A 12,775-nucleotide genomic window follows, 5' to 3' on the forward strand; every position below is an offset into this window, starting at 1 on the left:
TCATTAAATTCAAGTGTTCCAACCACTTCCATCAGCACAAGTGTATCAAGCACCTAGTATGCAGAGTACATCTGCAAACATCTTTGAAAGAATGGGTTGCTCTCAAGAGCTCAATGAATTTCAGCATGGTACTGAGATAGACTGCCACCTGTGCAGCATGTCCAGTTGTGAAATGTCCTCACTACTAAATGCTCCACCGTTAACCAATAGTGGTGTAAGAACAAAGTGGAAGTGATTGAGAATAAAGCTATTTAGCCATGAAATGGTAGGCCATGTAAAACCACAGAGTGGATCAACTTCATGTGGCCTTCAGATTAGATCAAGAGGTCTAACCCAGTCTGTAGAGCGCTTTAGATTGTACAGCAGAGGAAATGTGTTATCTGGAATGACAAATCATGTTTTTCCATCTGGGTTTGGCAGTTGGCAGGAGAAAAGTACTTGTTAACTGTATTGTCCTAATGTAAAGTTTAGTGGAGGGAATTTATGGTATGGGGTTGTTTTACAGTAGTTGGGCTTACCCCTTAGTAAAGTGAAAGGAATTCTTTTTTTTTTCTTCTTTTTTTTTGCCTGTCCCATTTGGTTCTTTAGCCGTCAGAATTGTTGTCTGAAGACCAACAAGGATACCCAATGGATTTATTTTGCCAAATGGATCGTCATGGCATTGCTGTATTGGTCCATTTGATCAACCTTTGTTTTTATTATTTATTTTATTTTATTTTCAGTTGTTACAGACGGGACAGACAGGGATAGGAAAGGGAGAAAGAAAGAGGAAGGAAAAGAAAAACAGAAGGGGAGAGGGACAGTGAGAAAGGGAAAAAAAAATCTCCTGGATCACCTGTTGAGAGAAAAAGAATAGAAAACAAGCAAAAAAAACAAACAAAGCAACATACTAAACACAACACCATCGCATTAATCTAGCTAAGTGTAAACAGCAGTAAATACTAAATATTGAATGTTGTTGTGCAGCACGCAGGACAGACAGCGCACAATGTGATTTGAAGTAGCAGCCAAGAAAGGTGTGTCTTAAGTCTACGAACAGTGAACACCCGTGTGCACACCTGTGTGGATCTGCACACTTGTATTCAAATGGTTTCCCCGTGTAATGGTCTGCAAGAGGATGTAGAGAGCCATAGCCCTGTCCCCCAGGGCATGAAGCAGGCATGGAGGAGATCCAGGCCCCAGACATCCAGAGGCCCCAGAGTGCGAGAGCTCAAGGAGGACCACCGGAGGGGCATCCGTGCCACCCTCATGGGAAGGGCTGAGGATCCCCAGACGAGGGGTCACCCAGTAGCCACCGAGCAGAAGCTAGAGGGGGCTGCACCGGCGTGCCCGCCGGCTCCGCCAGCAGCCAGCTGTGCCAGAGTGAACCGAGCCCCAGGCCCAGAGGCGGGAGGCCGAGCAACAGGCACCAGGCCCCGCCAAGTAGCCACCGGGAGTGAGCTGGTACATACCTGAGCGCCCAGTCAAAGGAATTCTTAATGCTTCAGCATACCGAGACATTTTGGACAATTTCATGCTCCCAGTTTGGGGACAGCCCCTTCTAGTTCCAACATGACAGCACACCAGTGCACAAAGCAAGGCCCATAAAGATAAGGATGAGTGAGTTTGGTGTGGAAGAACTTTCCTGACCTCAGGACCTTTGGGATGAATTAGAGCAGAAACTGCGAGACAGGCCTTCTCATACAGCATCAGTGTCTGACCTCACGAATGTACTTCTGGAAGAATGGTCACAAAAACCCATGAACACATAAACACACCCCTAAACCTTTTACAAACTGAGCCACGAAATGGAAAGCCTTCACTGGAGAGTTGAAGTTGTTATAGCTGCAAACGGTGGACTGACATTATATTAAACTCTATGGATTAAGAATGGAATGTCACTCAAGTTTATATTAGGGAATACTTTTGGCAATATAATGAACAATGACCTCATTAATTAAACTTTGGCCAAGTTTAATATGAGCATAGACCACTGTAACACTGTAACCCACAGGAAAATTAGTAAAACCATAAAAGATTTTTCTTTTTTAAAGAGGAGCTGATCAGTAAGGCATATGGGTGGGTTTTTACCTTTTTCAGGGCCCAACAGAAAGCACAAAGCATGAATTCCATTGGGGCTTACAGGTGGAGCAGCATCCGATTTCTCAGACTCCCAGGGGATGAAGTCTCCACTCCTCGGGAACAATCACAGATTTCAATGCTGTGAGCTGCTTTGAAACAGCAGGTAAAGTGATCAATGGACTCCTACTGTTTTTAAAGCAGACTGCAGATAACACTGTTTAAAAAACAAAACAAAAAAACACACAATCTTATCAAAAACTAACAGACAGAATTTGTTCTTCCATCTAAATAAACAACCCACCTAATCAAAACACCTTTTAAACTAAAGATTTGTTTGAAGCAAATTTTCACTTATATAGGTTAATGAGACATGAAAAGCTTGCTCTATTCAAATATGTAAATTCAGGTTTTGACCGTTTGAAAGGAAAATGATCCAAGTTACTTTTGTCCTCAGTGATGTACCCCATTGTTTTGTGATGTTGTGCCTTAAAGTCTCAACTGGAATATTTCAGCCACACCCATCTTTGTTTACTTTCCTTCCTTGGGTCAAAGATTATCTGAGCATTAGGGTTAGTAGTTGATTGATGTATTCATGCTGCAAACACAGTAAGAACGTCAGCAATCACAGGCTGTTGAACTGAGTGTGGCTGGTTGCAAATTTTTAACTACCCGACCTGAACAGTTGGGTTGGTTTACACCATACAGCTGCTTCCCTTCACCATTTGAAATAATGCAGGATTAAAACATTCAAATTGCTCATCTTAAACTCATCGTAGTAACTATGTCCATATTTTATACTCAATACCAAAATCAGAAAAAAATACCCAATGCTCAATTGCACTTTCATTGGGTTTTGAATGAAGTTTAGAACTGAACATGTCATCCATTTTCTAAGTAAACATATTTTTAAAGGTGCTATTGATGAGAAATTCACACCAGATTCTATTAACAAATTTTGTACTCTTCATCAAATCAGGAAAGAAGCACAGAAAAGAAGGTCAGACACCAACTGGGAAGAATCCGAAGGACAAACGGAACAATTGTCATCCCTTGTGTAGTAGGTTTATCAGAGAAACTCAGGAGAGTCTTTTCCAAGCATGACATCCCATTGTATTATAATATTTATGACTGTCTGGGGCAAAATTTCACAGATTCAAATCTAATCGTATCGATTCAGGACCTTGTGAATCGGAATCGAATCGATTCTGGAAATTAGTGACGATACCCAGCCCCTACTTATATCCACTTGTGCGAGGACAGCATTGTGCCATCAAGCACCAGGGTGAGTTATGATAATGACAAACCCTAGTTTACTCCTAAAATCAAACAGCTGTGGCTAGAAAAGACAGAAGGCGTAATGTAGCGGAGACAGGGACTGCTACAAAGAGGCCAAGTACAGGTTCGGAAAATAAGTGGACATTGCTAAACACCAGCACTCTGAGAAGATTCAGAAGCAGATCTCAGGCTACGTCCACACTAGCCCGGATAGATTTGAAAACAGCGTTTTCATCTGAAAATGCTCCGCATCCACACTAGCATTTGCGGTCGTTTTCACAGAGTCGTGCGTCCACACTGAAACGGATGAAAACGCTTACGTTCCAGTCCTGCGCATGCGCAAAAGTGAGTGTGAATTAAAGAATTTGAAGAAAAGCTATCTGGATGTACAAACTGATATTCATCTTTTTTAGGGCAATCAAAAGTGAGAGCAATCAAAACAACCGGGAGTGAGCCGGTGTGTATCTGGACGCCCATCCCCGGACCCAAAGAACCACCAATGCACCGATGTCTGAGGGCGTCTGCCACTGGTAGGGGAAGTGGTGGGGGAGATAGGCCCCCATACCTTGGAGGACCTGGGATGTCCCCAGAGAGGTGGCGTCTGATACCCGACCTGACATATGGACACAGACAAACAGGCACACACAGATACAAACATCCATTCCCACCCTCATGCTCTCATATGCAATTACTCAACACTCACCCAACGTGGAGACAGACATAGAGACACTGTACACACAGTCACACTCCCAAAGCGTACTCTACGAACCGGGTCTAGGTACCCTTGTCCCTGGAGGGGGAAACTGCACCCAGACCCAGGTGGTGTTACCCTTTTCCCTGGGGTGGGGAGAAGCAGACCACCCCGACTCCGCAGCAGCAGGGAGGCCCCACATTCCAGACCCCAGTCGGACGGCCAACTTGTCCTCCTAGCCCCCCCCCCCCACCCCCCCGCCCCCCTGCTCCAGCAGGCCGCAGAAAACAGAGCTGCATTTTTCCTTGAGGAAAGCGCTGTCTCAGTGTGGACGGGAGGTCAAAACGGAGAGAAAACGAAAACGCACTAATGCGTTTTTTGTTTGAAAAAGAAAAACGCATTAGTGTGGACGTAGCCTCAGAGAACGACTCGGCCTCTGTGTGGAAACGTTTTAGGAAGATCACCAACTGCAAGCCTAAAACCCCCCTCCACTCACGGCTTGGTCTTGGACAACACCCTCAACGACTTTTATTGCCGTTTTGATGAGCCATCAAGCAGCCTTCACACCTCCCCCAGCCCCAACAGTAGAGACACTTTGGACACTCATTTCCCCCACCTCCCCCACTCCCCCCACCACAGAGCCATCACCACCATCAAAGACTTCACCTACAGCCCCTCCTCATCCCACACACACAGAATCTCACACCAGCCTGAATGCTCGGAAAGCTCCCGACCCAGACAGTGTGTCCCCCTGCCACTCTCAGGCTACGTCCTAGATCAGTGTTGCCAACTCCTCAGTAAGGAAAATCGCTATTGGCTGTCCTAAAAGTCGCTAGAAGTGGCTAAATGACGTCATCGCCTAATTTGCATAATTGGTCATGCTAATATAATTGTAACCTATGTTGTTGGAGAGAGAAATAACATCGTGGAAGAGACATAAAGTGAGTAAAAAACGTCCTAAATGCATTTAGAGTTTATTTAGAACTACAAATTAAATTTATTTTAGCAATTATTGTCTTTTGTAATGTCACAATTCCAACCATGCTCCTTTACCGGCAAAAGTGACCCGAAATAAGCACTCTGGTGGAGTTACTTTGTGTGTGTGTGTGTGTGTGTTCATAAGTAGTTTTAAACCTCGTGATCCACAAAACAGCATAACAGTAGAAGAAGAACTGACTGCGTTACAGTCAGTGCGGGAGCAGCGGCTTCGCTCATGCGCTATTCATTTGCAGTTCGGACACATAGGTGTGAAAATCTTCTGCCCTGATAGCAGCTGAGGGAGGACTATCCTCCGCCCGTGAGCGCTTTGGAACGGGCGAGGTGCCCACGGCAGCACCCGCTGCTTGTTGAGAGTAAAAGCGATACCCGCTTTCACGTCAAAAAGTCATCATAAATAAGTCTCCAATAACACCAGAAAAAGTCGGCAGATTTGCCGCTAGTCGCTTTTTAGAAAAAAAGTCGCTAAGGTGGTCTGAAAACTCGCTAAATATAGCGACAAAGTCGCTAAGTTCGCAACATTGGCCTAGATAGATTTGAAAACAGCGTTTTCGTCTGAAGATGCTCTGCGTCCACACTAACGTTTTCAGTTGTTTTCACAGAGTTGTGCATCCACATCGAAACAGCCGAAAACGCCTACGTTCCAGTACTGAACATGCGTGAAACGCAAGAAGATTCGACCTGCCTCATTTCTGTCTGCTGTTTATCTACTTACCAGCTCTTTTGCGGCAAAATGTCGAGGAAAAGCACTGAGTTTTTTAAATGGACTAACAATGAGGTGGGGTTGTTGCTGCGAGTAACACAAAAGTACAAAGTTGCAAAAGTGAGTGAGAATTGAAGAATTTGAAGGAAGCTATCTGAAGCATGTACAGACTGATATTTATCTTTAATAAGGCTGTCAAAATTGAGAGCAAACAAAACAAGTGCTGTATAATGCCCTGCGCTATCTTAGTTTAATTGGTCACTTGACTGCATCACATGACTAAAATGTGTCATAGTTTTCAAAAAGTCTCCGTTTTTGTTGTCCACACTATGATGCAAAAACACCGTTTTCAAATGTATGCCTTTTCGACAGTGTTTTGAAAATGCTGCGTTTTCCATGAGCGAAAACGCCGTCTCAGTGTGGACGGGAGGCAAAAACGGAGAGAAAACGATGCGTTTTCAAACTAAAACGCATTAGTGTGGACGTAGCCTGAGCCTTGCTGGCCCCAGTGTTTTCTGGCATTTTCAATTCCTTTCTGCAGGCATTTCATGTGCCTGCCTGCTTCAAGTCCTTCACCATAGTCCCTGTCCCCAAGAAGCCAAGGATCACTGGACTAAATGACTACACACCTGTGGCTCTGACATCTGTGATCATGAAATGTTTTGAACACCTGGTTCTCTCCTATCCCAAGACCCTCACGGCCCCCCTCCTGGACCCCCTGTAGTTTGCATACAGAGCCAAAAAGTCTGTAGACAATGCTATCAATGTGGCCCTACACTTCACTACACTTCAGCATCTGGACTCTGCGGGAACTTACGCCAGGGTCCTGTTTGTGGACCTCAGCTCTGCCTTCAACACCATCTTTCCAGACCTTCTCCAAGGCAAACTTTCCCAGATGAATGTGCCTGATTCCATCTGTTGGTGGATCACTGACTTCCTGATGGACAGCAAACAAAATGTGAGGCTGGGGAAAGCTCCTGGACCTTCAGCATTGGCTCCCCTCAGGGAGCCAGTGCTTCTCGCTGTACACCAACTGCTGCACCTGGAACCACCAGTCTGTCAAGCTAATTAAGTTTTCAGATGACGCCACCATTATCGGACTCATCTTATCTCATCACATCTCACCACATGGACGAGTCTGCCTACAGGATGGAGGCTGAACATTTGGTGTCCTAGTGCAGCCACAACAACCTGGTGCTGAACGCCCAGAAGACAGTGGAGATTATTGTGGAGTTCAGGAAGCACACAGCCACACTCCCCCCCCATCATCCTGACTGACACCGTCATCATCACTGTGGACTCATTCCGCTTCCTGGGTACCACCATCACCCAGGACCTCAAGTGGGAGCCCACCATCACCTCCATCATAAAGAAGGCCCAGCAGAGGATGTACTTTCTGAGGCAGCTGAAGAAATTCAACCTGACAACATGGATGATGATGCAATTCTACACTGCAATCATCGAGTCCACCCTCACCTCCTCCATCACCGCAAAAATTTCCTAATGTTGTAAATCTGCTCAACGTTTGGCAATAACCCTTTCTGATTCTGACTTATTGCATAATATTGTACTGACTCTATTTAGTGTGGATTAAAAAAATTCTAGCTTATAGATAAAGACATTTCTCTCTCTACACACACACACACACACACATATATATATATATATATATATATATATATATATATATATATATATATATATATATATATATATATATATATATATATATATATATACACTATTGCAATATCAATTAATCAATTTCTCATTTCAATTTTGACTTCCAAACAATAATTAAATGCCTGTCACTTATCTCAGAAAGATAACGGAAAACACTTTTTGTACTGATATTACACCGAATTTACATCCAAAAGAACAAGCGTGGATTCAGAAAAACGGTCTAAGTTGTAAAACAAACAAAAAAACAAACAAAAAAACTGTTCCTACTTTAGGAAACATTTTCACATTGTCCCGAATTCTAAATATTGAGGATAAGAACAAACCAACACTGGCCCAGAAGAGTTCAGTCAAACAATGATCTTATTGAACAAACGTGTGGGAAGATGTACACTGCAACACATCAGCGTAGATCTTCACCCAAGAATACACTTCAGAATGCTTTTAATATATCAGGGTTCCGCCCCTTCATGCGTCAAAAAGAATATGACATGCATCAGTTACAGTAAATGGTCAATTAAAAAAGCTAAAAACAGACAGAGAAGTTCCTCTTTCTATCACATTCTTCCATACATGGCAATTTGTTTCACCCTTCACTCTTCTTCTGTTACCTGTTACTAGGCAAACTCAAATGCAGTTAGAAGCTAAATGAATTCCAGGCCTTTGGACTCGCCTATCTTTAAAATCATTTGTGTTTGTAAGCGTGTATGCCTTTTAACCTTCTGTTGCTCCAAGTCACTTTACACCATGGATCATCGGGACATCGCGCCAAACGAAGCTTACGACCTTTAAATAGACTGAGCATCAACTCTTCATGAGCACAATCTGTAATGTGTGTATAAAATGATTATAACCGCACCTTTAATAAAAGTTTTCTAATGCCAGTAGTTTTTAATGAATGTTTTAATGCAATGATAATGATGAAAGCCATATGTAGCAGTAAAATGTTTTCTTTATTCCCACAACATCAATCAATTGTGCTAATTTTCTCCTCTGGTAAACAATAACCTCTTTCAGCCATCCCAAACAGACATAGTCTTTCAAAATGGCACAAAAATGATCACTCAATTCATTTGAGGCAGTAGAGAAAAGTCATAATATTCCAAAATCCCTTTTCTTTAAGCATTTCAGGTTTCCATATCTGCCAGCCAATTATGCTATTGACCATATTCTTGAATTGAATTGATATACCTTTATTAGTCCCACAAGGGGAAATTTCATAAGGCTGCCGACCTATTGCACGCAATGGCGGCGCCATCTTACCCTCCGACCATACATACATTACACAAAACATCACATGGGGAAGACAGGTCAGAGAGGTATAACAATGGAAAATGCACCACATGAGGAAAGATAAGGAGAAAAAAATAACTCCCCCCAGACTGAGCTCCAACAAGGAGATCGGTTTGAGAACAGAAAAAAACACCTCTGCACATAGCACATGAAAAAACTCTTAATACACCAAAGAAACACATGACAAGCAACAGGGGTAGGTAAAGGGTGAGAGACAGCCGAATTAGACAGTACATCCGGGCCTGCGTGCGCTGGTCTCCTTGATCCACCGTCAGCATCGTAAGGGAATAAGCGTTGAAGGCGTTTGGAGAGGGAGGGGGGATGAGTGTGTGCATATCAGTGTATATGTATGTGTGCGCGTGTCCAGAGTTCAGCTGAGACAGTGTCCTTCGCCCTGCCAGGCTAAGTAAACAGTCTTCCAGCCACCCCAGGTGGCTTTGCATGGAATGGGAAGGAACAGACTAAACACAGTCGTTATCAGGGTGTTTTTGTTCAGCTCCAGCCTTGAGACCGCAGCTGGCGCCAAAGGTGTATCCGCATGAAGTGATGGTGGTTTTAATAGTGCGAACAGCTCATATGAATTTCAAAGCAGTTCTACAGTCCAACACTGGTCTCTCAATCTCCCGTTGGAGAGCCGCGAGCTTCGCCATACTTGCGTTCTGTGATGTTGTCATTTCTTGTGCTCAAGGAGCCGATTCTGAGAACTCACGACAGTTGCTTTATACTCTACAGAAAAGGCAATATATCTAGAATGTAAACTAAGACTCAGTATTATCTGCCCTCAAGGGGTAAAACAAAGACTTCATGTATCTAAACACTGAACCCCCCAGGGTTTTGGCAACACTGAGTAGAATGTACTCAGTCTTCCTCCTTTTGTTTCAAACAGTGCCTGATGCAATTTAATGTAGCACGAGGGCGATCGTAGCTCAAGAGTCGGCAGTTTGTCTTGTAACCGGAAGGATGCCGGTTCGAGCCCCGGCTCGGACAGTCTTGGTCGTTGTGTCCTTGGGCAAGACACTTCACCTACTGGTGATAGCCAGAGGGGTCGATGGTGCGATATGACAGCCTCGCTTCTGTCAGTCTGCCCCAGGGCAGCCGTGGCTACAACTGTAGCTTGTCTCCACCAGTGTGTGAATGAATAGTGGAATTGTAAAGTGCTTTGAGGGTCTTGAAAAGTGCTATATAAATGCAATCCATTATTACATCCTTTACACTATTTAAATGATAAACTTGCAAAAATATATCCTAATGTCAGCCCAACATTTTCACTCTGCCATCAAGGCTCAGCTACACCCGCTTATATATTTTGCAATCTCCAAATGGGGTTTTGGAAGACCATTTCTGAAGGAAGGAAGGTCATTCTTGTACAGAAAATCAGTGGTACCTTTTCCATCTGTAGCCCCCCCTCCATTCAGCACTAAATTAAGATCATAAAATCATGAGACAATCAGTATTTACCTTATTAGTGAACATAACTGTGGTGTACTCAAAGTGTTTGAAATGCCCTCTGAAATGTCACCCTGTGTGTTTTCCATCTTTGGCTCTGATATCTCACCCCCCACCTGCTCCAACTACAGCAGATAGATGATGTCAGCAGAAATCTCTCTGAATCTCATAGCAACTGTGCAACAATAAAAGCACTGCGCCATCACCCAGGGTGTAGTCCAGCTCCACCCCCGTTCCATTTTAGTTTCCTCTCAGTGACTCCCCCAGCTACAGGATTAAAAAACTACACCAACAGAGTGGATGAGCTGTAACAGTTGAGTTATTGGGAAAAACTCAAATCTATGTTTATGCTTTTGTCCCAAACTCAAATTTTCATGCTATTTGATGAGTTTACCAGAACTTCTGTTTATTTAGTACCAGATGTCACAAACTAACAACTAAAAAAGGGTAAAAGCAGTTATTTTCCACCAATTATTGAGATCAGTTATCATAGACAATGACTGCAATGGAGGGTTTAAAATTGTATTTAACAATCTCTTTTGCTTTTTATGGTTTTTGTGTTCTCTGCAGCTGATGCTAAGCTGACAACAATGAGTCACCAACATTACTGATTGTTTTGCATATTCCTGACATGGTCCCTTATGGGACAATAAAAAGCATTAAAACATGGGTTTGCAAAGTTTTACGTATGACTAATATACTATCAAACCATGACCTTTAAGAAAACTGCAAAAATGTGGCCCTTTTACAGCACTACCTATAGGTGTAGTATACACAAATATTTGGGTTTGTGTACCAGAGATAAAAATAAGAGGAAGAAGGTGGATGGAAAACAAAAATGTGACCTTGATATCAAGCAGAATGACCCATCAGATCTTCAGGAGGAGGAGTGTTTCTTGTAAATTGCAGGCAGACTGTCATTAAGCTCACCAGTCCATCAGCTGGATGAAAATACAAAAGTTCCTGGCACAACCTCACCTACTTCCAAGGTGCATGGAGAGGGTCGCTGGAGTCTTCACCTCACCACATCTGCTGGATGAATCAAAATCAAGTATGAGAGCTATCAGTACCAAACATTTTAGCATCTATGTCAGGGTAATAGCTAAAAGGGCTTTTAAAATGTTTTCTGAGGTGCAACTATAGCATGAAGGCTACAATTGTTGACTGAAAAGCTAACCAACTTTTACCCCTCAGCCACCAAACACTTTTTTTTCTTACTATAAAGACGGTCATTCTTTTGTAGTATTTGATTGTGGGTAATCATTTGGGTGAATAACTTTTATTTTTAATCCACAAAAGAATGAAAGTGTGATGGTAAAGTGGAAGCTGCACCCAGGGCAGGAACAGCTACATTACACACAACTTTGGCTCTTTCCAAGCAAGTTGTCCATGCAGAAGCTAAGCTAGCCAGACAGCATGCTACCACTAAGCTAGTCAAGAACACAGAGTAAATGCTGATCCCAGCCCAGCAGCCAGATGCTGAACTTTAAGAGGTAACAAACTAATGAGAAGACCATATATACCAAGATCCAGTATATGATAGATAACGATCACTTTAAACTCCCATTCATGCAAACCTGCTCTGAAGTCCCAGGAAAAAATGTAGAGATATTCTAAAAGGTTCACTTTGCAGGGTTTATCTGGTTAAGGAATCTTTTGAATGTCTTGTAGTTACACACGCAGTGTGGTGTCAGTGATCTGGCATCTTCTGAACTGGACCCACATAGCAAAATTAGTATGGTCCTTATCTGGCCCACACAATCTGCTTACGCATGGCCCGCATACCGCAAAGAATGACGGCCCTTTGGTGGCCGAGATCAGGTTTGCCAGAGGTGGCCCACACATGGGCCAGCACAAGGCCAGTTGCAGACACACTGGTGGTCCTGTGCTGGCCCATGTGTGGATTACCTCTGGCAAACCTGATCTGGGCCACCAAAGGGCCGTCATTCTTTGCGGTATGTGGGCCATGTGTAAGTTGTGTGCAGCCATGGGCCAGTTGCAGACACACCGCTGGCCCTGTGCTGGCCCATATATCAGCCTAATGTGTACCTTAATCAAGCCACATAATAACAACATGTGCCAGAACACAAAAATAACATGACGAAACTCTGTTCAGACATTGAACGGACTCACTCTTTTCTATTCTTCCAGATTACTCAAAGTACACTATACATAATCATGCAATTTCTCTAAATTGAGCGCTTCCTAACTACATTCATACACATTCACACTCTTGACATGCAGACTGGAGGAGCCAGGGATCAAACCACTAACCTTCTGATCAGTAGGTGACCTGCTCTACCTCCTGAGCTACAGCCACCCACTGGCACAGATGAGTAAACCGTCACTAGGTTTTGGATAAAGTGTACTTTCACAAACCTGTCAAATCTGCATTTGAAACATTTGCTACCATAGCAGTATAGTATTGCAACATGGTATTTGGGTCTAGGGATGGGTATTGTTTAGGTTTTATCCGATACCGGTGCCAAACCGGTACTTTTGAAACGGTGCCGGTGCTTAAATGGTGCTCAAACCGGTGCTTAAAGAATGGAGAACACAAAATTGGTCCAAAAACCTCATGTTCAGCTGTTTTTTTGTAAAAAGATAACAATGTTAGCCTTTTCTGCAGC

This window comes from Neolamprologus brichardi, chromosome 5 (genome assembly GCF_056152115.1).
Source record: "Neolamprologus brichardi isolate AB-2024 chromosome 5, ASM5615211v1, whole genome shotgun sequence".
Taxonomy (NCBI): domain Eukaryota; kingdom Metazoa; phylum Chordata; class Actinopteri; order Cichliformes; family Cichlidae; genus Neolamprologus; species Neolamprologus brichardi.